Source organism: Pseudophryne corroboree, chromosome 3 (assembly GCF_028390025.1).
Source record: "Pseudophryne corroboree isolate aPseCor3 chromosome 3, aPseCor3.hap2, whole genome shotgun sequence".
Classification (NCBI taxonomy): domain Eukaryota; kingdom Metazoa; phylum Chordata; class Amphibia; order Anura; family Myobatrachidae; genus Pseudophryne; species Pseudophryne corroboree.
Genome location: NC_086446.1, coordinates 114,668,487 through 114,687,438, shown reverse-complemented (window position 1 = coordinate 114,687,438; position 18,952 = coordinate 114,668,487). Strand labels below are relative to the sequence as shown.

Sequence of the window (18,952 nt, the reverse complement as noted above, 5' to 3'; positions counted from 1 at the left end):
GGGAATACAAGGTGCTGTAGATATTTTTATACTGCCAACACCGTTCTGTTGATGCATTCCATTTTCAAACGTATTCATTTATGAACCAGTAGTTAGAAGTAGAAAAGTTCTAACAGAAACCACAAAGCTTATCTACAGCCACACCACACTGGATACGCCCAATCTCATCTGATCTTGGAAGCTAAGCAGTGTTGGGCCTGGTTAGTACTTGGATGGGAGACCACCTGGGAATACAAGGTGCTGTAGATATTTTTATACTGCCAACACCGTTCTGTTGATGCATTCCATTTTCAAACGTATTCATTTATGAACCAGTAGTTAGAAGTAGAAAAGTACTAACAGAAACCTTAAAGCTCTTCTACAGCTACACCACACTGGATATGCCCAATCTCATCTGATCTTGGAAGCTAAGCAGTGTTGGGCCTGGTTAGTACTTGGATGGGAGACCACCTGGGAATACAAGGTGCTGTAGATATTTTTATACTACCAACACCGTTCTGTTGATGCATTCCATTTTCAAACGTATTCATTTATGAACCAGTAGTTAGAAGTAGAAAAGTTCTAATAGAAACCGCAAAGCTCATCTACAGCCACACCACACTGGATACGCATAATCTCATCTGATCTTGGAAGCTAAGCAGTGTTGGGCCTGGTTAGTACTTGGATGGGAGACCACCTGGGAATACAAGGTGCTGTAGATATTTTTATACTGCCAACACCGTTCTGTTGATGCATTCCATTTTCAAACGTGTTCATTTATGAACCAGTAGTTAGAAGTAGAAAAGTTCTAACAGAAACCATAAAGCTCATCTACAGCCACACCACACTGGATGCGCCCAATCTCATCTGATCTTGGAAGCTAAGCAGTGTTGGGCCTGGTTAGTACTTGGATGGGAGACCACCTGGGAATACAAGGTGCTGTAGATATTTTTATACTGCCAACACCATTCTGTTGATGCATTCCATTTTAAAACGTATTCATTTATGAACCAGTAGTTAGAAGTAGAAAAGTTCTAACAGAAACCAGAAAGTTCATCTACAGCAAGACCACACTGGATACGCCCAATCTCATCTGATCTTGGAAGCTAAGCAGTGTTGGGTCTGCTTAGTACTTGGATGGGAGACCACCGGGGAATACAAGGTGCTGTCAATTTTCAAATGTATTCATTTATGAACCAGTTGTTAGAAGTAGAAAAGTTCAAACAGAAACCACAAAGCTCATCTACAGCCTCACCACACTGGATACGACCAATCTCATCTGATCTTGGAAGCTAAGCAGTGTTGGGCCTGGTTAGTACTTGGATGGGAGACCACCTGGGAATACAAGGTGCTGTAGATATTTTTATACTGCCAACACCGTTCTGTTGATGCATTCCATTTTCAAACGTATTCATTTATGAACCAGTAGTTAGAAGTAGAAAAGTTCTAACAGAAACCAGAAAGTTCATCTACAGCAACACCACACTGGATACGCCCAATCTCATCTGATCTTGGAAACTAAGCAGTGTTGGGCCTGGTTAGTACTTGGATGGGAGACCACCCGGTAATACAAGGTGCTGTAGATATTTTTATACTGCCAACACCGTTCTGTTGATGCATTCCATTTTCAAACGTATTCATTTATGAACCAGTAGTTAGAAGTAGAAAAGTTCTAACAGAAACCACAAAACTCATCTACAGCCACAGCACACTGGATACGCCCAATCTCATCTGATTTTGGAAGCTAAGCAGTGTTGGCCCTGGTTAGTACTTGGATGGGAGACCACCTGGGAATACAAGGTGCTGTAGATATTTTTATACTGCCAATACCGTTCTGTTGATGCATTCCATTTTCAAATGTTTTCATTTATGAACCAGTAGTTAGAAGTAGAAAAGTTCTAACAGAAACCACAAAGCTCATCTACAGCCACACCACACTGGATACGCCCAATCTCATCTGATCTTGGAAGCTAAGCAGTGTTGGGCCTGGTTAGTACTTGGATGGGAGACCACCTGGGAATACAAGGTGCTGTAGATATTTTTATACTACCAACACCGTTCTGTTGATGCATTCCATTTTAAAACATATTCATTTATGAACCAGTAGTTAGAAGTAGAAAAGTTCAAACAGAAACCACAAAGCTCATCTACAGCCACACCACACTGGATCCGCCCAATCTCATCTGATCTTGGAAGCTAAGCAGTGTTGGGCCTGGTTAGTACTTGGATGGGAGACCACCTGGGAATACAAGGTGCTGTAGATATTTTTATACTACCAACACCGTTCTGTTGATGCATTCCATTTTCAAATGTATTCATTTATGAACCAGTAGTTAGAAGTAGAAAAGTTCTAACAGAAACCACAAAGCTCATCTACAGCCACACCACACTGGATACACCCAATCTCATCTGATCTTGGAAGCTAAGCAGTGTTGGGCCTGGTTAGTACTTGGATGGGAGACCACCTGGGAATACAAGGTGCTGTAGATATTTTTTTACTGCCAACACCGTTCTGTTGATGCATTCCATTTTCAAACTTATTCATTTATGAACCAGTAGTTAGAAGTAGAAAAGTTCTAACAGAAACCAGAAAGTTCATCTACAGCAAGACCACACTGGATACGCCCAATCTCATCTGATCTTGGAAGCTAAGCAGTGTTGGGCCTGCTTAGTACTTGGATGGGAGACCACCGGGGAATACAAGGTGCTGTAGATATTTTTATACTGCCAACACCGTTCTGTTGATGCATTCAATTTTCAAATGTATTCATTTATGAACCAGTAGTTAGAAGTAGAAAAGTTCAAACATAAACTACAAAGCTCATCTACAGCCACACCACACTGGATACGCCCAATCTCATCTGATCTTGGAAGCTAAGCAGTGTTGGGCCTGGTTAGTACTTGGATGGGAGACCACCTGGGAATACAAGGTGCTGTAGATATTTTTATACTGCCAACACCGTTCTGTTGATGCATTCCATTTTCAAACGTATTCATTTATGAACCAGTAGTTAGAAGTAGAAAAGTTCTAACAGAAACCATAAAGCTCATCTACAGCCACACCACACTGGATACGCCCAATCTCATCTGATCTTGGAAGCTAAGCAGTGTTGGGCCTGGTTAGTACTTGGATGGGAGACCACCTGGGAATACAAGGTGCTGTAGATATTTTTATACTACCAACACCGTTCTGTTGATGCATTCCATTTTCAAACGTATTCATTTATGAACCAGTAGTTAGAAGTAGAAAAGTACTAACAGAAACCTTAAAGCTCTTCTACAGCCACACCACACTGGATATGCCCAATCTCATCTGATCTTGTTAACTAAGCAGTGTTGGGCCTGGTTAGTACTTGGATGGGAGACCACCTGGGAATACAAGGTGCTGTAGATATTTTTATACTGCCAACACCGTTCTGTTGATGCATTCCATTTTCAAATGTATTCATTTATGAACCAGTAGTTAGAAGTAGAAAAGTTCAAACAGAAACCACAAAGCTCATCTACAGCCACACCACACTGGATACGCCCAATCTCATCTGATCTTGGAAGCTAAGCAGTGTTGGGCCTGGTTAGTACTTGGATGGGAGACCACTTGGGAATACAAGGTGCTGTAGATATTTTTATACTGCCAACACCGTTCTGTTGATGCGTTCTATTTTCAAATGTATTCATTTATGAACCAGTAGTTAGAAGTAGAAAAGTTCTAACAGAAACCATAAAGCTCATCTACAGCCACACCACACTGGATATGCCCAATCTCATCTGATCTTGGAAGCTAAGCAGTGTTGGGCCTGGTTAGTACTTTGATGGGAGACCACCTGGGAATACAAGGTGCTGTAGCTATTTTTATACTACCAACACCGTTCTGTTGATGCATTCCATTTTAAAACATATTCATTTATGAACCAGTAGTTAGAAGTAGAAAAGTTTAAACAGAAACCACAAAGCTCCTCTACAGCCACACCACACTGGATACGCCCAATCTCATCTGATCTTGGAAGCTAAGCAGTGTTGGGCCTGGTTAGTACTTGGATGGGAGACCACCTGTGAATACAAGGTGCTGTAGATATTTTTATACTGCCAACACCGTTCTGTTGATGCATTTCATTTTCAAACGTATTCATTTATGAACCAGTAGTTAGAAGTAGAAAAGTTCTAACAGAAACCAGAAAGTTCATCTACAGCAACACCACACTGGATACGCCCAATCTCATCTGATCTTGTTAGCTAAGCAGTGTTGGGCCTGGTTAGTACTTGGATGGGAGACCACCCGGTAATACAAGGTGCTGTAGATATTTTTATACTGCCAACACCGTTCTGTTGATGCATTCCATTTTCAAACGTATTCATTTATGAACCAGTAGTTAGAAGTAGAAAAGTTCTAACAGAAACCCCAAAACTCATCTACAGCCACAGCACACTGGATACGCCCAATCTCATCTGATCTTGGAAGCTAAGCAGTGTTGGGCCTGGTTAGTACTTGGATGGGAGACCACCTGGGAATACAAGGTGCTGTAGATATTTTTATACTGCCAATACCGTTCTGTTGATGCATTCCATTTTCAAATGTTTTCATTTATGAACCAGTAGTTAGAAGTAGAAAAGTTCTAACAGAAACCACAAAGCTCATCTACAGCCACACCACACTGGATACGCCCAATCTCATCTGATCTTGGAAGCTAAGCAGTGTTGGGCCTGGTTAGTACTTGGATGGGAGACCACCTGGGAATACAAGGTGCTGTAGATATTTTTATACTACCAACACCGTTCTGTTGATGCATTCCATTTTAAAACATATTCATTTATGAACCAGTAGTTAGAAGTAGAAAAGTTCTAACAGAAACCACAAAGCTCATCTACAGCCACACCTAACTGGATACGCCCAATCTCATCTGATCTTGGAAGCTAAGCAGTGTTGGGCCTGGTTAGTACTTGGATGGGAGACCACCTGTGAATACAAGGTGCTGTAGATATTTTTATACTGCCAACACCGTTCTGTTGATGCATTTCATTTTCAAACGTATTCATTTATGAACCAGTAGTTAGAAGTAGAAAAGTTCTAACAGAAACCAGAAAGTTCATCTACAGCAACACCACACTGGATACGCCCAATCTCATCTGATCTTGTTAGCTAAGCAGTGTTGGGCCTGGTTAGTACTTGGATGGGAGACCACCCGGTAATACAAGGTGCTGTAGATATTTTTATACTGCCAACACCGTTCTGTTGATGCATTCCATTTTCAAACGTATTCATTTATGAACCAGTAGTTAGAAGTAGAAAAGTTCTAACAGAAACCCCAAAACTCATCTACAGCCACAGCACACTGGATACGCCCAATCTCATCTGATCTTGGAAGCTAAGCAGTGTTGGGCCTGGTTAGTACTTGGATGGGAGACCACCTGGGAATACAAGGTGCTGTAGATATTTTTATACTGCCAATACCGTTCTGTTGATGCATTCCATTTTCAAATGTTTTCATTTATGAACCAGTAGTTAGAAGTAGAAAAGTTCTAACAGAAACCACAAAGCTCATCTACAGCCACACCACACTGGATACGCCCAATCTCATCTGATCTTGGAAGCTAAGCAGTGTTGGGCCTGGTTAGTACTTGGATGGGAGACCACCTGGGAATACAAGGTGCTGTAGATATTTTTATACTACCAACACCGTTCTGTTGATGCATTCCATTTTAAAACATATTCATTTATGAACCAGTAGTTAGAAGTAGAAAAGTTCTAACAGAAACCACAAAGCTCATCTACAGCCACACCTAACTGGATACGCCCAATCTCATCTGATCTTGGAAGCTAAGCAGTGTTGGGCCTGGTTAGTACTTGGATGGGAGACCACCTGGGAATACAAGGTGCTGTAGATATTTTTATACTGCCAACACCGTTCTGTTGATGCATTCCATTTTCAAACGTATTCATTTATGAACCAGTAGTTAGAAGTAGAGATGAGCGGATTCGGTTTTACTCGGTTTTACTCGGTTCTCAAAACCGAATCTTATTGGCTATCCAAAACACGTGACATCCGTGAGCCAATTAGATGCTGTTTTGAGAACCGAGTAAAACCGAGTAAAACCGAACCCGCTCATCTCTAGTTAGAAGTAGAAAAGTTCTAACAGAAACCAGAAAGTTCATCTACAGCAAGACCACACTGGATACGCCCAATCTCATCTGATCTTGGAAGCTAAGCAGTGTTGGGCCTGCTTAGTACTTGGATGGGAGACCACCGGGGAATACAAGGTGCTGTAGATATTTTTATACTGCCAACACCGTTCTGTTGATGCATTCAATTTTCAAATGTATTCATTTATGAACCAGTAGTTAGAAGTAGAAAAGTTCAAACATAAACTACAAAGCTCATCTACAGCCACACCACACTGGATACGCCCAATCTCATCTGATCTTGGAAGCTAAGCAGTGTTGGGCCTGGTTAGTACTTGGATGGGAGACCACCTGGGAATACAAGGTGCTGTAGATATTTTTATACTGCCAACACCGTTCTGTTGATGCATTCCATTTTCAAACGTATTCATTTATGAACCAGTAGTTAGAAGTAGAAAAGTTCTAACAGAAACCATAAAGCTCATCTACAGCCACACCACACTGGATACGCCCAATCTCATCTGATCTTGGAAGCTAAGCAGTGTTGGGCCTGGTTAGTACTTGGATGGGAGACCACCTGGGAATACAAGGTGCTGTAGATATTTTTATACTACCAACACCGTTCTGTTGATGCATTCCATTTTCAAACGTATTCATTTATGAGCCAGTAGTTAGAAGTAGAAAAGTACTAACAGAAACCTTAAAGCTCTTCTACAGCCACACCACACTGGATATGCCCAATCTCATCTGATCTTGTTAACTAAGCAGTGTTGGGCCTGGTTAGTACTTGGATGGGAGACCACCTGGGAATACAAGGTGCTGTAGATATTTTTATACTGCCAACACCGTTCTGTTGATGCATTCCATTTTCAAATGTATTCATTTATGAACCAGTAGTTAGAAGTAGAAAAGTTCAAACAGAAACCACAAAGCTCATCTACAGCCACACCACACTGGATACGCCCAATCTCGTCTGATCTTGGAAGCTAAGCAGTGTTGGGCCTGTTTAGTACTTGGATGGGAGACCACCTGGGAATACAAGGTGCTGTAGATATTTTTATACTGCCAACACCGTTCTGTTGATGCATTCTATTTTCAAATGTATTCATTTATGAACCAGTAGTTAGAAGTAGAAAAGTTCTAACAGAAACCATAAAGCTCATCTACGGCCACACCACACTGGATATGCCCAATCTCATCTGATCTTGGAAGCTAAGCAGTGTTGGGCCTGGTTAGTACTTGGATGGGAAACCACCTGGGAATACAAGGTGCTGTAGCTATTTTTATACTACCAACACCGTTCTGTTGATGCATTCCATTTTCAAACGTATTCATTTATGAACCAGTAGTTAGAAGTAGAAAAGTTCTAACAGAAACCACAAAGCTCCTCTACAGCCACACCACACTGGATACGCCCAATCTCATCTGATCTTGGAAGCTAAGCAGTGTTGGGCCTGGTTAGTACTTGGATGGGAGACCACCTGGGAATACAAGGTGCTGTAGATATTTTTATACTGCCAACACCGTTCTGTTGATGCATTCCATTTTCAGACGTCTTAATTTATGAACCAGTAGTTAGAAGTAGAAAAGTTCTAACAGAAACCATAAAGCTCATCTACAGCCACACCACATTGTATACGCCCAATCTCATCTGATCTTGGAAGCTAAGCAGTGTTGGGCCTGGTTAGTACTTGGATGGGAGACTACCTGGGAATACAAGGTGCTGTAGATATTTTTATACTACCAACACCGTTCTGTTGATGCATTCCATTTTAAAACATATTCATTTATGAACCAGTAGTTAGAAGTAGAAAAGTTCTAACAGAAACCACAAAGCTCATCTACAGCCACACCACACTGGATACGCCCAATCTCATCTGATCTTGGAAGCTAAGCAGTGTTGGGCTTGGTTAGTACTTGGATGGGAGACCACCTGGGAATACAAGGTGCTGTAGATATTTTTATACTGCCAACACCGTTCTGTTGATGCATTCCATTTTCAAACGTATTCATTTATGAACCAGTAGTTAGAAGTAGAAAAGTTCTAACAGAAACCAGAAAGTTCATCTACAGCAAGACCACACTGGATACGCCCAATCTCATCTGATCTTGGAAGCTAAGCAGTGTTGGGCCAGCTTAGTACTTGGATGGGAGACCACCGGGGAATACAAGGTGCTGTAGATATTTTTATACTGCCAACACCGTTCTGTTGATGCATTCAATTTTCAAATGTATTCATTTATGAACCAGTAGTTAGAAGTAGAAAAGTTCAAACATAAACTACAAAGCTCATCTACAGCCACACCACACTGGATACGCCCAATCTCATCTGATCTTGGAAGCTAAGCAGTGTTGGGCCTGGTTAGTACTTGGATGGGAGACCACCTGGGAATACAAGGTGCTGTAGATATTTTTATACTGCCAACACCGTTCTGTTGATGCATTCCATTTTCAAACGTATTCATTTATGAACCAGTAGTTAGAAGTAGAAAAGTTCTAACAGAAACCATAAAGCTCATCTACAGCCACACCACAGTGGATACGCCCAATCTCATCTGATCTTGGAAGCTAAGCAGTGTTGGGCCTGGTTAGTACTTGGATGGGAGACCACCTGGGAATACAAGGTGCTGTAGATATTTTTATACTACCAACACCGTTCTGTTGATGCATTCCATTTTCAAACGTATTCATTTATGAGCCAGTAGTTAGAAGTAGAAAAGTACTAACAGAAACCTTAAAGCTCTTCTACAGCCACACCACACTGGATATGCCCAATCTCATCTGATCTTGTTAACTAAGCAGTGTTGGGCCTGGTTAGTACTTGGATGGGAGACCACCTGGGAATACAAGGTGCTGTAGATATTTTTATACTGCCAACACCGTTCTGTTGATGCATTCCATTTTCAAATGTATTCATTTATGAACCAGTAGTTAGAAGTAGAAAAGTTCAAACAGAAACCACAAAGCTCATCTACAGCCACACCACACTGGATACGCCCAATCTCGTCTGATCTTGGAAGGTAAGCAGTGTTGGGCCTGCTTAGTACTTGGATGGGAGACCACCGGGGAATACAAGGTGCTGTAGATATTTTTATACTGCCAACACCGTTCTGTTGATGCATTCAATTTTCAAATGTATTCATTTATGAACCAGTAGTTAGAAGTAGAAAAGTTCAAACATAAACTACAAAGCTCATCTACAGCCACACCACACTGGATACGCCCAATCTCATCTGATCTTGGAAGCTAAGCAGTGTTGGGCCTGGTTAGTACTTGGATGGGAGACCACCTGGGAATACAAGGTGCTGTAGATATTTTTATACTGCCAACACCGTTCTGTTGATGCATTCCATTTTCAAACGTATTCATTTATGAACCAGTAGTTAGAAGTAGAAAAGTTCTAACAGAAACCAGAAAGTTCATCTACAGCAACACCACACTGGATACGCCCAATCTCATCTGATCTTGGAAGCTAAGCAGTGTTGGGCCTGGTTAGTATTTGGATGGGAGACCACCCGGTAATACAAGGTGCTGTAGATATTTTTATACTGCCAACACCGTTCTGTTGATGCATTCCATTTTCAAACGTATTCATTTATGAACCAGTAGTTAGAAGTAGAAAAGTTCTAACAGAAACCACAAAGCTCATCTACAGCCACAGCACACTGGATACGCCCAATCTCATCTGATCTTGGAAGCTAAGCAGTGTTGGGCCTGGTTAGCACTTGGATGGGAGACCACCTGGGAATACAAGGTGCTGAAGATATTTTTATACTGCCAATACCGTTCTGTTGATGCATTCCATTTTCAAATGTTTTCATTTATGAACCAGTAGTTAGAAGTAGAAAAGTTCTAACAGAAACCACAAAGCTCATATACAGCCACACCACACTGGATACGCCCAATCTCATCTGATCTTGGAAGCTAAGCAGTGTTGGGCCTGGTTAGTACTTGGATGGGAGACCACCTGGGAATACAAGGTGCTGTAGATATTTTTATACTACCAACACCGTTCTGTTGATGCATTCCATTTTAAAACATATTCATTTATGAACCAGTAGTTAGAAGTAGAAAAGTTCAAACAGAAACCACAAAGCTCATCTAAAGCCACACCACACTGGATACGCCCAATCTCATCTGATCTTGGAAGCTAAGCAGTGTTGGGCCTGGTTAGTACTTGGATGGGAGACCACCTGGGAATACAAGGTGCTGTAGATATTTTTATACTGCCAACACCGTTCTGTTGATGCATTCCATTTCAAATGTATTCATTTATGAACCAGTAGTTAGAAGTAGAAAAGTTCTAACAGAAACCACAAAGCTCATCTACAGCCACACCACACTGGATACGCCCAATCTCATCTGATCTTGGAAGCTAAGCAGTGTTGGGCCTGGTTAGTACTTGGATGGGAGACCACCTGGGAATACAAGGTGCTGTAGATATTTTTATACTGCCAACACCGTTCTGTTGATGCATTCAATTTTCAAACGTATTCATTTATGAACCAGTAGTTAGAAGTAGAAAAGTTCTAACAGAAACCAGAAAGTTCATCTACAGCAAGACCACACTGGATACGCCCAATCTCATCTGATCTTGGAAGCTAAGCAGTGTTGGGCCTGCTTAGTACTTGGATGGGAGACCACCGGGGAATACAAGGTGCTGTAGATATTTTTATACTGCCAACACCGTTCTGTTGATGCATTCAATTTTCAAATGTATTCATTTATGAACCAGTAGTTAGAAGTAGAAAAGTTCAAACATAAACTACAAAGCTCATCTACAGCCACACCACACTGGATACGCCCAATCTCATCTGATCTTGGAAGCTAAGCAGTGTTGGGCCTGGTTAGTACTTGGATGGGAGACCACCTGGGAATACAAGGTGCTGTAGATATTTTTATACTGCCAACACCGTTCTGTTGATGCATTCCATTTTCAAACGTATTCATTTATGAACCAGTAGTTAGTAGTAGAAAAGTTCTAACAGAAACTTTAAAGCTCATCTACAGCCACACCACACTGGATACGCCCAATCTCATCTGATCTTGGAAGCTAAGCAGTGTTGGGCCTGGTTAGTACTTGGATGGGAGACCACCTGGGAATACAAGGTGCTGTAGATATTTTTATACTACCAACACCGTTCTGTTGATGCATTCCATTTTCAAACGTATTCATTTATGAACCAGTAGTTAGATGTAGAAAAGTACTAACAGAAACCTTAAAGCTCTTCTACAGCCACACCACACTGGATATGCCCAATCTCATCTGATCTTGTTAACTAAGCAGTGTTGGGCCTGGTTAGTACTTGGATGGGAGACCACCTGGGAATACAAGGTGCTGTAGATATTTTTATACTGCCAACACCGTTCTGTGGATGCATTCCATTTTCAAATGTATTCATTTATGAACCAGTAGTTAGAAGTAGAAAAGTTCAAACAGAAACCACAAAGCTCATCTACAGCCACACCACATTGGATACGCCCAATCTCATCTGATCTTGGAAGCTAAGCAGTGTTGGGCCTGGTTAGTACTTGGATGGGAGACCACCTGGGAATACAAGGTGCTGTAGATATTTTTATACTGCCAACACCGTTCTGTTGATGCATTCTATTTTCAAATGTATTCATTTATGAACCAGTAGTTAGAAGTAGAAAAGTTCTAACAGAAACCGTAAAGCTCATCTACAGCCACACCACACTGGATATGCCCAATCTCATCTGATCTTGGAAGCTAAGCAGTGTTGGGCCTGGTTAGTACTTGGATGGGAGACCACCTGGGAATACAAGGTGCTGTAGATATTTTTATACTACCAACACCGTTCTGTTGATGCATTCCATTTTCAAACGTATTCATTTATGAACCAGTAGTTAGAAGTAGAAAAGTTCTAACAGAAACCACAAAGCTCATCTACAGCCACACCACACTGGATACGCCCAATCTCATCTGATCTTGGAAGCTAAGCAGTGTTGGGCCTGGTTAGTAGTTGGATGGGAGACCACCTGGGAATACAAGGTGCTGTAGATATTTTTATACTGCCAACACCGTTCTGTTGATGCATTCCATTTTCAAACGTCTTCATTTATGAACCAGTAGTTAGAAGTAGAAAAGTTCTAACAGAAACCATAAAGCTCATCTACAGCCACACCACATTGTATACGCCCAATCTCATCTGATCTTGGAAGCTAAGCAGTGTTGGGCTTGGTTAGTACTTGGATGGGAGACCACCTGGGAATACAAGGTGCTGTAGATATTTTTATACTACCAACACCGTTCTGTTGATGCATTCCATTTTCAAACGTATTCATTTATGAACCAGTAGTTAGAAGTAGAAAAGTTCTAACAGAAACCACAAAGCTCATCTACAGGCACACCACACTGGATACGCCCAATCTCATCTGATCTTGGAAGCTAAGCAGTGTTGGGCCTGGTTAGTACTTGGATGGGAGACCACCTGGGAATACAAGGTGCTGTAGATATTTTTATACTGCCAACACCGTTCTGTTGATGCATTCCATTTTCAAACGTCTTCATTTATGAACCAGTAGTTAGAAGTAGAAAAGTTCTAACAGAAACCATAAAGCTCATCTACAGCCACACCACATTGTATACGCCCAATCTCATCTGATCTTGGAAGCTAAGCAGTGTTGGGCTTGGTTAGTACTTGGATGGGAGACCACCTGGGAATACAAGGTGCTGTAGATATTTTTATACTACCAACACCGTTCTGTTGATGCATTCCATTTTCAAACGTATTCATTTATGAACCAGTAGTTAGAAGTAGAAAAGTACTAACAGAAACCATACAGCTATTCTACAGCCACACCACACTGGATATGCCCAATCTCATCTGATCTTGGAAGCTAAGCAGTATTGAGCCTGGTTAGTACTTGGATGGGAGACCACCTGGGAATACAAGGTGCTGTAGATATTTTTATACTGCCAACACCATTCTGTTGATGCATTCCATTTTAAAACGTATTCGTTAATGAACCAGTAGTTAGAAGTATAAAAGTTCTAACAGAAACCAGAAAGTTCATCTACAGCAAGACCACACTGGATACGCCCAATCTCATCTGATCTTGGAAACTAAGCAGTGTTGGGCCTGCTTAGTACTTGGATGGGAGACCACCGGGGAATACAAGGTGCTGTAGATATTTTTATACTGCCAACACCGTTCTGTTGATGCATTCAATTTTCAAATGTATTCATTTATGAACCAGTAGTTAGAAGTAGAAAAGTTCAAACAGAAACAACAAAGCTCATCTACAGCCACACCACACTGGATACGCCCAATCTCATCTGATCTTGGAAGCTAAGCAGTGTTGGGCCTGGTTAGTACTTGGATGGGAGACCAGCTGGGAGTACAAGGTGCTGTAGATATTTTTATACTGCCAACACCGTTCTGTTGATGCATTCCATTTTCAAACGTCTTCATTTATGAACCAGTAGTTAGAAGTAGAAAAGTTCTAACAGAAACCATAAAGCTCATCTACAGCCACACCACACTGTATACGCCCAATCTCATCTGATCTTGGAAGCTAAGCAGTGTTGGGCTTGGTTAGTACTTGGATGGGAGACCACCTGGGAATACAAGGTGCTGTAGATATTTTTATACTACCAACACCGTTCTGTTGATGCATTCCATTTTCAAACGTATTCATTTATGAACCAGTAGTTAGAAGTAGAAAAGTTCTAACAGAAATCATAAAGCTATTCTACAGCCACACCACACTGGATACGCCAAATCTGATCTGATCTTGGAAGCTAAGCAGTGTTGGGCCTGGTCAGTACTTGGATGGGAGACCACCTGGGAATACAAAGTACTGTAGATATTGTTATACTGCCAACACCGTTCTGTTGATGCATTCCATTTTCAAACGTATTCATTTATGAACCAGTTGTTAGAAGTAGAAAAGTTCTAACAGAAACCATAAAGCTCATCTACAGCCACACCACACTGGATACGCCCAATCTCATCTGATCTTGGAAGCTAAGCAGTGTTGGGCCTGGTTAATAATTGGATGGGAGACCACCTTGGAATACAAGGTGCTGTAGATATTTTTATACTACCAACACCATTCTGTTGATGCATTCCATTTTAAAAAGTATTCATTTATGAACCAGTAGTTAGAAGTAGAAAAGTTCTAACAGAAACCAGAAAGTTCATCTACAGCAACACCATACTGGATACGCCCAATCTCATCTGATCTTGTTAGCTAAGCAGTGTTGGGCCTGGTTAGTACTTGGATGGGAGACCACCTGGGAATACAAGGTGCTGTAGATATTTTTATACTGCCAACACAGTTCTGTTGATGCATTTCATTTTCAAATGTATTCATTTATGAACCAGTAGTTAGAAGTAGAAAAGTTCAAACAGAAACCACAAAGCTCATCTACAGCCACACCACACTGGATATCCCAATCTCATCTGATCTTGGAAGCTAAGCAGTGTTGGGCCTGGTTAGTACTTGGATGGGAGACCACCTGGGAATACAAGGTGCTGTAGATATTTTTATACTACCAACACCGTTCTGTTGATGCATTCCATTTTCAAACGTATTCATTTATGAACCAGTAGTTAGAAGTAGAAAAGTTCTAACAGAAACCATAAAGCTCATCTACAGCCACACCACACTGGATACGCCCAATCTCATCTGATCTTGGAAGCTAAGCAGTGTTGGGCCTGGTTAGTACTTGGATGGGACACCACCTGGGAATACAAGGTGCTGTAGATATTTTTATACTGCCAACACCGTTCTGTTGATGCATTCCATTTTCAAACGTATTCATTTATGAACCAGTAGTTAGAAGTAGAAAAGTTCTAACAGAAACCATAAAGCTCATCTACAGCCACACCACACTGGATACGCCCAATCTCATCTGATCTTGGAAGCTAAGCAGTGTTGGGCCTGGTTAGTACTTGGATGGGAGACCACCTGGGAATACAAGGTGCTGTAGATATTTTTATACTACCAACACCGTTCTGTTGATGCATTCCATTTTCAAACGTATTCATTTATGAACCAGTAGTTAGAAGTAGAAAAGTTCTAACAGAAACCATAAAGCTCATCTACAGCCACACCACACTGTATACGCCCAATCTCATCTGATCTTGGAAGCTAAGCAGTGTTGGGCCTGGTTAGTACTTGGATGGGAGACCACCTGGGAATACAAGGTGCTGTAGATATTTTTATACTACCAACACCGTTCTGTTGATGCATTCCATTTTCAAACGTATTCATTTATGAACCAGTAGTTAGAAGTAGAAAAGTACTAACAGAAATCATAAAGCTATTCTACAGCCACACCACACTGGATATGCCCAATCTCATCTGATCTTGGAAGCTAAGCAGTGTTGAGCCTGGTTAGTACTTGGATGGGAGACCACCTGGGAATACAAGGTGCTGTAGATATTTTTATACTGCCAACACCATTCTGTTGATGCATTCCATTTTAAAACGTATTCATTAATGAACCAGTAGTTAGAAGTAGAAAAGTTCTAACAGAAACCAGAAAGTTCATCTACAGCACGACCACACTGGATACGCCCAATCTCATCTGATCTTGGAAGCTAAGCAGTGTTGGGCCTGCTTAGTACTTGGATGGGAGACCACCGGGGAATACAAGGTGCTGTAGATATTTTTATACTGCCAAGACCGTTCTGTTGATGCATTCAATTTTCAAATGTATTCATTTATGAACCAGTAGTTAGAAGTAGAAAAGTTCAAACAGAAACAACAAAGCTCATCTACAGCCACACCACACTGGATACGCCCAATCTCATCTGATCTTGGAAGCTAAGCAATGTTGGGCCTGGTTAGTACTTGGATGGGAGACCACCTGGGAATACAAGGTGCTGTAGATATTTTTATACTGCCAACACCGTTCTGTTGATGCATTCCATTTTCAAACGTATTAATTTATGAACCAGTAGTTAGAAGTAGAAAAGTTCTAACAGAAACCACAAAGCTCATCTACAGCCACAGCACACGGGATACGCCCAATCTCATCTGATCTTGGAAGCTAAGTAGTGTTGGGCCTGGTTAGTACTTGGATGGGAGACCACCTGGGAATACAAGGTGCTGTAGATATTTTTATACTGCCAACACCGTTCTGTTGATGCATTCCATTTTCAAACATTTTCATTTATGAACCAGTAGTTAGAAGTAGAAAAGTTCTAACAGAAACCACAAAGCTCATCTACAGCCACACCACACTGGATACGCCCAATCTCATCTGATCTTGGAAGCTAAGCAGTGTTGGGCCTGGTTAGTACTTGGATGGGAGACCACCTGGGAATACAAGGTGCTGTAGATATTTTTATACTGCCAACACCGTTCTGTTGATGCATTCCATTTTCAAACGTATTCATTTATGAACCAGTAGTTAGAAGTAGAAAAGTTCAAACAGAAACCACAAAGCTCATCTACAGCCACACCACACTGGATACGCCAAATCTGATTTGATCTTGGAAGCTAAGCAGTGTTGGGCCTGGTCAGTACTTGGATGGGAGACCACCTGGGAATACAAGGTACTGTAGATATTGTTATACTGCCAACACCGTTCTGTTGATGCATTCCATTTTCAAACGTATTCATTTATGAACCAGTTGTTAGAAGTAGAAAAGTTCTAACAGAAAACATAAAGCTCATCTACAGCCACACCACACTGGATACGCCCAATCTCATCTGATCTTGGAAGCTAAGCAGTGTTGGGCCTGGTTAGTAATTGGATGGGAGACCACCTGGGAATACAAGGTGCTGTAGATATTTTTATACTACCAACACCATTCTGTTGATGCATTCCATTTTAAAAAGTATTCATTTATGAACCAGTAGTTAGAAGTAGAAAAGTTCTAACAGAAACCAGAAAGTTCATCTACAGCAACACCACACTGGATACGCCCAATCTCATCTGATCTTGTTAGCTAAGCGGTGTTGGGCCTGGTTAGTACTTGGATGGGAGACCACCTGGGAATACAAGGTGCTGTAGATATTTTTATACTGCCAACACAGTTCTGTTGATGCATTCCATTTTCAAATGTATTCATTTATGAACCAGTAGTTAGAAGTAGAAAAGTTCAAACAGAAACCACAAAGCTCATGTACAGCCACACCACACTGGATATCCCAATCTCATCTGATCTTGGAAGCTAAGCAGTGTTGGGCCTGGTTAGTACTTGGATGGGAGACCACCTGGGAATACAAGGTGCTGTAGATATTTTTATACTACCAACACCGTTCTGTTGATGCATTCCATTTTCAAACGTATTCATTTATGAACCAGTAGTTAGAAGTAGAAAAGTTCTAACAGAAACTATAAAGCTCATCTACAGCCACACCACACTGGATACGCCCAATCTCATCTGATCTTGGAAGCTAAGCAGTGTTGGGCCTGGTTAGTACTTGGATGGGAGACCACCTGGGAATACAAGGTGCTGTAGATATTTTTATACTGCCAACACCGTTCTGTTGATGCATTCCATTTTCAAACGTATTCATTTATGAACCAGTAGTTAGAAGTAGAAAAGTTCTAACAGAAACCATAAAGCTCATCTACAGCCACACCACACTGGATACGCCCAATCTCATCTGATCTTGGAAGCTAAGCAGTGTTGGGCCTGGTTAGTACTTGGATGGGAGACCACCTGGGAATACAAGGTGCTGTAGATATTTTTATACTGCCAACACCGTTCTGTTGATGCATTCCATTTTCAAACGTCTTCATTTATGAACCAGTAGTTAGAAGTAGAAAAGATCTAACAGAAACCATAAAGCTCATCTACAGCTACACCACATTGTATACACCCAATCTCATCTGATCTTGGAAGCTAAGCAGTGTTGGGCTTGGTTAGTACTTGGATGGGAGACCACCTGGGAATACAAGGTGCTGTAGATATTTTTATACTACCAACACCGTTCTGTTGATGCATTCCATTTTCAAACGTATTCATTTATGAACCAGTAGTTAGAAGTAGAAAAGTACTAACAGAAACCATAAAGCTATTCTACAGCCACACCACACTGGATATGCCCAATCTCATCTGATCTTGGAAGCTAAGCAGTATTGAGCCTGGTTAGTACTTGGATGGGAGACCACCTGGGAATACAAGGTGCTGTAGATATTTTTATACTGCCAACACCATTCTGTTGATGCATTCCATTTTAAAACGTATTCATTAATGAACCAGTAGTTAGAAGTATAAAAGTTCTAACAGAAACCAGAAAATTCATCTACAGCAAGACTACACTGGATACGCCCAATCTCATCTGATCTTGGAAGCTAAGCAGTGTTGGGCCTGCTTAGTACTTGGATGGGAGACCACCGGGGAATACAAGGTGCTGTAGATATTTTTATACTGCCAACACCGTTCTGTTGATGCATTCAATTTTCAAATGTATTCATTTATGAACCAGTAGTTAGAAGTAGAAAAGTTCAAACAGAAACAATAAAGCTCATCTACAGCCACACCACACTGGATATGCCCAATCTCATCTGATCTTGGAAGCTAAGCAGTGTTGGGCCTGGTTAGTACTTGGATGGGAGACCACCTGGGAATACAAGGTGCTGTAGATATTTTTATACTGCCAACACCGTTCAGTTGATGCATTCCATTTTCAAACGTATTCATTTATGAACCAGTAGTTAGAAGTAGAAAAGTTCTAACAGAAACCACAAAGCTCATCTACAGCCACACAACACTGGATACGCCCAATCTCATCTGATCTTGGAAGCTAAGCAATGTTGGGCCTGGTTAGTACTTGGATGGGAGACCACCTGGGAATACAAGGTGCTGTAGATATTTTTATACTGCCAACACCGTTCTGTTGATGCATTCCATTTTCAAACGTATTAAT

At 41.3% G+C, this 18,952-nt stretch overlaps 59 non-coding genes and 25 pseudogenes across 59 annotated transcripts in view; all 84 read left to right on the top strand.

The window, feature by feature from the left end:
* Window positions 1-23, top strand: part of LOC135066435 (5S ribosomal RNA) — a 119-nt gene extending 96 nt beyond the window's left edge. Inside the window, exon 1 of the ribosomal RNA XR_010252683.1 lies at window positions 1-23. This exon is cut by the window's left edge and continues 96 nt beyond it. This is a non-coding gene — a ribosomal RNA (5S ribosomal RNA).
* A 107-nt stretch (window positions 24-130) lies between these two features.
* LOC134889363 (5S ribosomal RNA) lies at window positions 131-249 on the top strand. The gene has a single exon (XR_010171239.1). It is a non-coding gene; the product is annotated as a 5S ribosomal RNA (ribosomal RNA).
* A 107-nt stretch (window positions 250-356) lies between these two features.
* LOC135068535 (5S ribosomal RNA) lies at window positions 357-475 on the top strand. The gene has a single exon (XR_010254732.1). It is a non-coding gene; the product is annotated as a 5S ribosomal RNA (ribosomal RNA).
* Window positions 476-582: 107 nt separating this feature from the next.
* LOC135070009 (5S ribosomal RNA) lies at window positions 583-701 on the top strand. The gene has a single exon (XR_010256185.1). It is a non-coding gene; the product is annotated as a 5S ribosomal RNA (ribosomal RNA).
* A 107-nt stretch (window positions 702-808) lies between these two features.
* LOC134901128 (5S ribosomal RNA) lies at window positions 809-927 on the top strand. Its single transcript, XR_010174621.1, has one exon. It is a non-coding gene; the product is annotated as a 5S ribosomal RNA (ribosomal RNA).
* A 107-nt stretch (window positions 928-1,034) lies between these two features.
* On the top strand, window positions 1,035-1,153 carry LOC134894916 (5S ribosomal RNA; annotated as a pseudogene).
* A 67-nt stretch (window positions 1,154-1,220) lies between these two features.
* LOC135070485 (5S ribosomal RNA) lies at window positions 1,221-1,339 on the top strand. Its single transcript, XR_010256648.1, has one exon. It is a non-coding gene; the product is annotated as a 5S ribosomal RNA (ribosomal RNA).
* Window positions 1,340-1,446: 107 nt separating this feature from the next.
* LOC134892322 (5S ribosomal RNA) lies at window positions 1,447-1,565 on the top strand (annotated as a pseudogene).
* Window positions 1,566-1,672: 107 nt separating this feature from the next.
* Window positions 1,673-1,791, top strand: LOC134890764 (5S ribosomal RNA; annotated as a pseudogene).
* Window positions 1,792-1,898: 107 nt separating this feature from the next.
* Window positions 1,899-2,017, top strand: LOC134889352 (5S ribosomal RNA). The gene has a single exon (XR_010171238.1). It is a non-coding gene; the product is annotated as a 5S ribosomal RNA (ribosomal RNA).
* A 107-nt stretch (window positions 2,018-2,124) lies between these two features.
* On the top strand, window positions 2,125-2,243 carry LOC135058847 (5S ribosomal RNA). The gene has a single exon (XR_010245271.1). It is a non-coding gene; the product is annotated as a 5S ribosomal RNA (ribosomal RNA).
* A 107-nt stretch (window positions 2,244-2,350) lies between these two features.
* Window positions 2,351-2,469, top strand: LOC135069205 (5S ribosomal RNA). Its single transcript, XR_010255393.1, has one exon. It is a non-coding gene; the product is annotated as a 5S ribosomal RNA (ribosomal RNA).
* Window positions 2,470-2,576: 107 nt separating this feature from the next.
* LOC134886173 (5S ribosomal RNA) lies at window positions 2,577-2,695 on the top strand. Its single transcript, XR_010170264.1, has one exon. It is a non-coding gene; the product is annotated as a 5S ribosomal RNA (ribosomal RNA).
* A 107-nt stretch (window positions 2,696-2,802) lies between these two features.
* On the top strand, window positions 2,803-2,921 carry LOC134889341 (5S ribosomal RNA). The gene has a single exon (XR_010171237.1). It is a non-coding gene; the product is annotated as a 5S ribosomal RNA (ribosomal RNA).
* A 107-nt stretch (window positions 2,922-3,028) lies between these two features.
* LOC134889330 (5S ribosomal RNA) lies at window positions 3,029-3,147 on the top strand. The gene has a single exon (XR_010171235.1). It is a non-coding gene; the product is annotated as a 5S ribosomal RNA (ribosomal RNA).
* Window positions 3,148-3,254: 107 nt separating this feature from the next.
* Window positions 3,255-3,373, top strand: LOC134889302 (5S ribosomal RNA; annotated as a pseudogene).
* A 107-nt stretch (window positions 3,374-3,480) lies between these two features.
* Window positions 3,481-3,599, top strand: LOC134901207 (5S ribosomal RNA). The gene has a single exon (XR_010174698.1). It is a non-coding gene; the product is annotated as a 5S ribosomal RNA (ribosomal RNA).
* Window positions 3,600-3,706: 107 nt separating this feature from the next.
* On the top strand, window positions 3,707-3,825 carry LOC135067133 (5S ribosomal RNA). The gene has a single exon (XR_010253357.1). It is a non-coding gene; the product is annotated as a 5S ribosomal RNA (ribosomal RNA).
* A 107-nt stretch (window positions 3,826-3,932) lies between these two features.
* LOC135067291 (5S ribosomal RNA) lies at window positions 3,933-4,051 on the top strand. Its single transcript, XR_010253512.1, has one exon. It is a non-coding gene; the product is annotated as a 5S ribosomal RNA (ribosomal RNA).
* Window positions 4,052-4,158: 107 nt separating this feature from the next.
* LOC134893908 (5S ribosomal RNA) lies at window positions 4,159-4,277 on the top strand (annotated as a pseudogene).
* Window positions 4,278-4,384: 107 nt separating this feature from the next.
* LOC135066818 (5S ribosomal RNA) lies at window positions 4,385-4,503 on the top strand. The gene has a single exon (XR_010253057.1). It is a non-coding gene; the product is annotated as a 5S ribosomal RNA (ribosomal RNA).
* Window positions 4,504-4,610: 107 nt separating this feature from the next.
* Window positions 4,611-4,729, top strand: LOC134889319 (5S ribosomal RNA). The gene has a single exon (XR_010171234.1). It is a non-coding gene; the product is annotated as a 5S ribosomal RNA (ribosomal RNA).
* A 107-nt stretch (window positions 4,730-4,836) lies between these two features.
* LOC135070957 (5S ribosomal RNA) lies at window positions 4,837-4,955 on the top strand. The gene has a single exon (XR_010257104.1). It is a non-coding gene; the product is annotated as a 5S ribosomal RNA (ribosomal RNA).
* A 107-nt stretch (window positions 4,956-5,062) lies between these two features.
* On the top strand, window positions 5,063-5,181 carry LOC134893907 (5S ribosomal RNA; annotated as a pseudogene).
* Window positions 5,182-5,288: 107 nt separating this feature from the next.
* LOC135066817 (5S ribosomal RNA) lies at window positions 5,289-5,407 on the top strand. Its single transcript, XR_010253056.1, has one exon. It is a non-coding gene; the product is annotated as a 5S ribosomal RNA (ribosomal RNA).
* A 107-nt stretch (window positions 5,408-5,514) lies between these two features.
* On the top strand, window positions 5,515-5,633 carry LOC134889307 (5S ribosomal RNA). The gene has a single exon (XR_010171232.1). It is a non-coding gene; the product is annotated as a 5S ribosomal RNA (ribosomal RNA).
* A 107-nt stretch (window positions 5,634-5,740) lies between these two features.
* On the top strand, window positions 5,741-5,859 carry LOC135066600 (5S ribosomal RNA). The gene has a single exon (XR_010252843.1). It is a non-coding gene; the product is annotated as a 5S ribosomal RNA (ribosomal RNA).
* A 266-nt stretch (window positions 5,860-6,125) lies between these two features.
* Window positions 6,126-6,244, top strand: LOC134886172 (5S ribosomal RNA). Its single transcript, XR_010170263.1, has one exon. It is a non-coding gene; the product is annotated as a 5S ribosomal RNA (ribosomal RNA).
* A 107-nt stretch (window positions 6,245-6,351) lies between these two features.
* LOC134889295 (5S ribosomal RNA) lies at window positions 6,352-6,470 on the top strand. Its single transcript, XR_010171231.1, has one exon. It is a non-coding gene; the product is annotated as a 5S ribosomal RNA (ribosomal RNA).
* A 107-nt stretch (window positions 6,471-6,577) lies between these two features.
* LOC134889284 (5S ribosomal RNA) lies at window positions 6,578-6,696 on the top strand. Its single transcript, XR_010171230.1, has one exon. It is a non-coding gene; the product is annotated as a 5S ribosomal RNA (ribosomal RNA).
* Window positions 6,697-6,803: 107 nt separating this feature from the next.
* Window positions 6,804-6,922, top strand: LOC134889301 (5S ribosomal RNA; annotated as a pseudogene).
* A 107-nt stretch (window positions 6,923-7,029) lies between these two features.
* LOC135058850 (5S ribosomal RNA) lies at window positions 7,030-7,148 on the top strand. The gene has a single exon (XR_010245273.1). It is a non-coding gene; the product is annotated as a 5S ribosomal RNA (ribosomal RNA).
* A 107-nt stretch (window positions 7,149-7,255) lies between these two features.
* LOC135068751 (5S ribosomal RNA) lies at window positions 7,256-7,374 on the top strand. Its single transcript, XR_010254943.1, has one exon. It is a non-coding gene; the product is annotated as a 5S ribosomal RNA (ribosomal RNA).
* A 107-nt stretch (window positions 7,375-7,481) lies between these two features.
* On the top strand, window positions 7,482-7,600 carry LOC135061844 (5S ribosomal RNA). The gene has a single exon (XR_010248212.1). It is a non-coding gene; the product is annotated as a 5S ribosomal RNA (ribosomal RNA).
* Window positions 7,601-7,707: 107 nt separating this feature from the next.
* On the top strand, window positions 7,708-7,826 carry LOC135067885 (5S ribosomal RNA). The gene has a single exon (XR_010254093.1). It is a non-coding gene; the product is annotated as a 5S ribosomal RNA (ribosomal RNA).
* Window positions 7,827-7,933: 107 nt separating this feature from the next.
* LOC134902184 (5S ribosomal RNA) lies at window positions 7,934-8,052 on the top strand. The gene has a single exon (XR_010175656.1). It is a non-coding gene; the product is annotated as a 5S ribosomal RNA (ribosomal RNA).
* Window positions 8,053-8,159: 107 nt separating this feature from the next.
* LOC134885316 (5S ribosomal RNA) lies at window positions 8,160-8,278 on the top strand. Its single transcript, XR_010169434.1, has one exon. It is a non-coding gene; the product is annotated as a 5S ribosomal RNA (ribosomal RNA).
* A 107-nt stretch (window positions 8,279-8,385) lies between these two features.
* On the top strand, window positions 8,386-8,504 carry LOC134889272 (5S ribosomal RNA). The gene has a single exon (XR_010171229.1). It is a non-coding gene; the product is annotated as a 5S ribosomal RNA (ribosomal RNA).
* A 107-nt stretch (window positions 8,505-8,611) lies between these two features.
* Window positions 8,612-8,730, top strand: LOC135064010 (5S ribosomal RNA). Its single transcript, XR_010250327.1, has one exon. It is a non-coding gene; the product is annotated as a 5S ribosomal RNA (ribosomal RNA).
* Window positions 8,731-8,837: 107 nt separating this feature from the next.
* Window positions 8,838-8,956, top strand: LOC134889300 (5S ribosomal RNA; annotated as a pseudogene).
* Window positions 8,957-9,063: 107 nt separating this feature from the next.
* LOC134886991 (5S ribosomal RNA) lies at window positions 9,064-9,182 on the top strand (annotated as a pseudogene).
* A 107-nt stretch (window positions 9,183-9,289) lies between these two features.
* Window positions 9,290-9,408, top strand: LOC134889261 (5S ribosomal RNA). Its single transcript, XR_010171228.1, has one exon. It is a non-coding gene; the product is annotated as a 5S ribosomal RNA (ribosomal RNA).
* Window positions 9,409-9,515: 107 nt separating this feature from the next.
* Window positions 9,516-9,634, top strand: LOC134885739 (5S ribosomal RNA). The gene has a single exon (XR_010169846.1). It is a non-coding gene; the product is annotated as a 5S ribosomal RNA (ribosomal RNA).
* Window positions 9,635-9,741: 107 nt separating this feature from the next.
* Window positions 9,742-9,860, top strand: LOC134893775 (5S ribosomal RNA; annotated as a pseudogene).
* Window positions 9,861-9,967: 107 nt separating this feature from the next.
* On the top strand, window positions 9,968-10,086 carry LOC135062444 (5S ribosomal RNA). The gene has a single exon (XR_010248794.1). It is a non-coding gene; the product is annotated as a 5S ribosomal RNA (ribosomal RNA).
* A 107-nt stretch (window positions 10,087-10,193) lies between these two features.
* Window positions 10,194-10,312, top strand: LOC135067277 (5S ribosomal RNA). The gene has a single exon (XR_010253497.1). It is a non-coding gene; the product is annotated as a 5S ribosomal RNA (ribosomal RNA).
* A 106-nt stretch (window positions 10,313-10,418) lies between these two features.
* On the top strand, window positions 10,419-10,537 carry LOC134889249 (5S ribosomal RNA). Its single transcript, XR_010171227.1, has one exon. It is a non-coding gene; the product is annotated as a 5S ribosomal RNA (ribosomal RNA).
* A 107-nt stretch (window positions 10,538-10,644) lies between these two features.
* On the top strand, window positions 10,645-10,763 carry LOC134886171 (5S ribosomal RNA). Its single transcript, XR_010170262.1, has one exon. It is a non-coding gene; the product is annotated as a 5S ribosomal RNA (ribosomal RNA).
* Window positions 10,764-10,870: 107 nt separating this feature from the next.
* LOC134889237 (5S ribosomal RNA) lies at window positions 10,871-10,989 on the top strand. The gene has a single exon (XR_010171226.1). It is a non-coding gene; the product is annotated as a 5S ribosomal RNA (ribosomal RNA).
* A 107-nt stretch (window positions 10,990-11,096) lies between these two features.
* LOC134889225 (5S ribosomal RNA) lies at window positions 11,097-11,215 on the top strand. The gene has a single exon (XR_010171224.1). It is a non-coding gene; the product is annotated as a 5S ribosomal RNA (ribosomal RNA).
* A 107-nt stretch (window positions 11,216-11,322) lies between these two features.
* On the top strand, window positions 11,323-11,441 carry LOC134889299 (5S ribosomal RNA; annotated as a pseudogene).
* Window positions 11,442-11,548: 107 nt separating this feature from the next.
* LOC134902254 (5S ribosomal RNA) lies at window positions 11,549-11,667 on the top strand. Its single transcript, XR_010175722.1, has one exon. It is a non-coding gene; the product is annotated as a 5S ribosomal RNA (ribosomal RNA).
* A 107-nt stretch (window positions 11,668-11,774) lies between these two features.
* Window positions 11,775-11,893, top strand: LOC135059046 (5S ribosomal RNA). The gene has a single exon (XR_010245465.1). It is a non-coding gene; the product is annotated as a 5S ribosomal RNA (ribosomal RNA).
* A 107-nt stretch (window positions 11,894-12,000) lies between these two features.
* On the top strand, window positions 12,001-12,119 carry LOC135061852 (5S ribosomal RNA). Its single transcript, XR_010248220.1, has one exon. It is a non-coding gene; the product is annotated as a 5S ribosomal RNA (ribosomal RNA).
* Window positions 12,120-12,226: 107 nt separating this feature from the next.
* LOC135064613 (5S ribosomal RNA) lies at window positions 12,227-12,345 on the top strand. The gene has a single exon (XR_010250919.1). It is a non-coding gene; the product is annotated as a 5S ribosomal RNA (ribosomal RNA).
* Window positions 12,346-12,452: 107 nt separating this feature from the next.
* On the top strand, window positions 12,453-12,571 carry LOC135064194 (5S ribosomal RNA). The gene has a single exon (XR_010250507.1). It is a non-coding gene; the product is annotated as a 5S ribosomal RNA (ribosomal RNA).
* A 107-nt stretch (window positions 12,572-12,678) lies between these two features.
* On the top strand, window positions 12,679-12,797 carry LOC135064612 (5S ribosomal RNA). Its single transcript, XR_010250918.1, has one exon. It is a non-coding gene; the product is annotated as a 5S ribosomal RNA (ribosomal RNA).
* Window positions 12,798-12,904: 107 nt separating this feature from the next.
* On the top strand, window positions 12,905-13,023 carry LOC134891828 (5S ribosomal RNA; annotated as a pseudogene).
* A 107-nt stretch (window positions 13,024-13,130) lies between these two features.
* LOC134891724 (5S ribosomal RNA) lies at window positions 13,131-13,249 on the top strand (annotated as a pseudogene).
* A 107-nt stretch (window positions 13,250-13,356) lies between these two features.
* Window positions 13,357-13,475, top strand: LOC135064090 (5S ribosomal RNA). The gene has a single exon (XR_010250406.1). It is a non-coding gene; the product is annotated as a 5S ribosomal RNA (ribosomal RNA).
* Window positions 13,476-13,582: 107 nt separating this feature from the next.
* LOC135060865 (5S ribosomal RNA) lies at window positions 13,583-13,701 on the top strand. Its single transcript, XR_010247258.1, has one exon. It is a non-coding gene; the product is annotated as a 5S ribosomal RNA (ribosomal RNA).
* A 107-nt stretch (window positions 13,702-13,808) lies between these two features.
* On the top strand, window positions 13,809-13,927 carry LOC134895888 (5S ribosomal RNA; annotated as a pseudogene).
* A 107-nt stretch (window positions 13,928-14,034) lies between these two features.
* On the top strand, window positions 14,035-14,153 carry LOC134890573 (5S ribosomal RNA; annotated as a pseudogene).
* A 107-nt stretch (window positions 14,154-14,260) lies between these two features.
* Window positions 14,261-14,379, top strand: LOC134889755 (5S ribosomal RNA; annotated as a pseudogene).
* A 107-nt stretch (window positions 14,380-14,486) lies between these two features.
* LOC134886223 (5S ribosomal RNA) lies at window positions 14,487-14,604 on the top strand. Its single transcript, XR_010170314.1, has one exon. It is a non-coding gene; the product is annotated as a 5S ribosomal RNA (ribosomal RNA).
* A 107-nt stretch (window positions 14,605-14,711) lies between these two features.
* On the top strand, window positions 14,712-14,830 carry LOC135060812 (5S ribosomal RNA). The gene has a single exon (XR_010247206.1). It is a non-coding gene; the product is annotated as a 5S ribosomal RNA (ribosomal RNA).
* A 107-nt stretch (window positions 14,831-14,937) lies between these two features.
* On the top strand, window positions 14,938-15,056 carry LOC134889214 (5S ribosomal RNA). Its single transcript, XR_010171223.1, has one exon. It is a non-coding gene; the product is annotated as a 5S ribosomal RNA (ribosomal RNA).
* Window positions 15,057-15,163: 107 nt separating this feature from the next.
* Window positions 15,164-15,282, top strand: LOC134901409 (5S ribosomal RNA). Its single transcript, XR_010174902.1, has one exon. It is a non-coding gene; the product is annotated as a 5S ribosomal RNA (ribosomal RNA).
* A 107-nt stretch (window positions 15,283-15,389) lies between these two features.
* Window positions 15,390-15,508, top strand: LOC134887131 (5S ribosomal RNA; annotated as a pseudogene).
* A 107-nt stretch (window positions 15,509-15,615) lies between these two features.
* On the top strand, window positions 15,616-15,734 carry LOC134890712 (5S ribosomal RNA; annotated as a pseudogene).
* Window positions 15,735-15,841: 107 nt separating this feature from the next.
* Window positions 15,842-15,960, top strand: LOC135062943 (5S ribosomal RNA). Its single transcript, XR_010249285.1, has one exon. It is a non-coding gene; the product is annotated as a 5S ribosomal RNA (ribosomal RNA).
* Window positions 15,961-16,067: 107 nt separating this feature from the next.
* Window positions 16,068-16,186, top strand: LOC134890524 (5S ribosomal RNA; annotated as a pseudogene).
* A 107-nt stretch (window positions 16,187-16,293) lies between these two features.
* On the top strand, window positions 16,294-16,412 carry LOC134889202 (5S ribosomal RNA). Its single transcript, XR_010171221.1, has one exon. It is a non-coding gene; the product is annotated as a 5S ribosomal RNA (ribosomal RNA).
* A 107-nt stretch (window positions 16,413-16,519) lies between these two features.
* Window positions 16,520-16,638, top strand: LOC134893141 (5S ribosomal RNA; annotated as a pseudogene).
* Window positions 16,639-16,745: 107 nt separating this feature from the next.
* On the top strand, window positions 16,746-16,864 carry LOC135066097 (5S ribosomal RNA). Its single transcript, XR_010252355.1, has one exon. It is a non-coding gene; the product is annotated as a 5S ribosomal RNA (ribosomal RNA).
* Window positions 16,865-16,971: 107 nt separating this feature from the next.
* On the top strand, window positions 16,972-17,090 carry LOC134888518 (5S ribosomal RNA; annotated as a pseudogene).
* A 107-nt stretch (window positions 17,091-17,197) lies between these two features.
* On the top strand, window positions 17,198-17,315 carry LOC134891455 (5S ribosomal RNA; annotated as a pseudogene).
* Window positions 17,316-17,422: 107 nt separating this feature from the next.
* On the top strand, window positions 17,423-17,541 carry LOC134889190 (5S ribosomal RNA). Its single transcript, XR_010171219.1, has one exon. It is a non-coding gene; the product is annotated as a 5S ribosomal RNA (ribosomal RNA).
* Window positions 17,542-17,648: 107 nt separating this feature from the next.
* On the top strand, window positions 17,649-17,767 carry LOC134889179 (5S ribosomal RNA). The gene has a single exon (XR_010171218.1). It is a non-coding gene; the product is annotated as a 5S ribosomal RNA (ribosomal RNA).
* Window positions 17,768-17,874: 107 nt separating this feature from the next.
* LOC135064329 (5S ribosomal RNA) lies at window positions 17,875-17,993 on the top strand. Its single transcript, XR_010250638.1, has one exon. It is a non-coding gene; the product is annotated as a 5S ribosomal RNA (ribosomal RNA).
* A 107-nt stretch (window positions 17,994-18,100) lies between these two features.
* On the top strand, window positions 18,101-18,219 carry LOC134891826 (5S ribosomal RNA; annotated as a pseudogene).
* A 107-nt stretch (window positions 18,220-18,326) lies between these two features.
* LOC134889899 (5S ribosomal RNA) lies at window positions 18,327-18,445 on the top strand (annotated as a pseudogene).
* A 107-nt stretch (window positions 18,446-18,552) lies between these two features.
* On the top strand, window positions 18,553-18,671 carry LOC135059045 (5S ribosomal RNA). Its single transcript, XR_010245464.1, has one exon. It is a non-coding gene; the product is annotated as a 5S ribosomal RNA (ribosomal RNA).
* Window positions 18,672-18,778: 107 nt separating this feature from the next.
* Window positions 18,779-18,897, top strand: LOC134887359 (5S ribosomal RNA; annotated as a pseudogene).
* The last annotated feature ends 55 nt before the right edge of the window (window positions 18,898-18,952 follow it).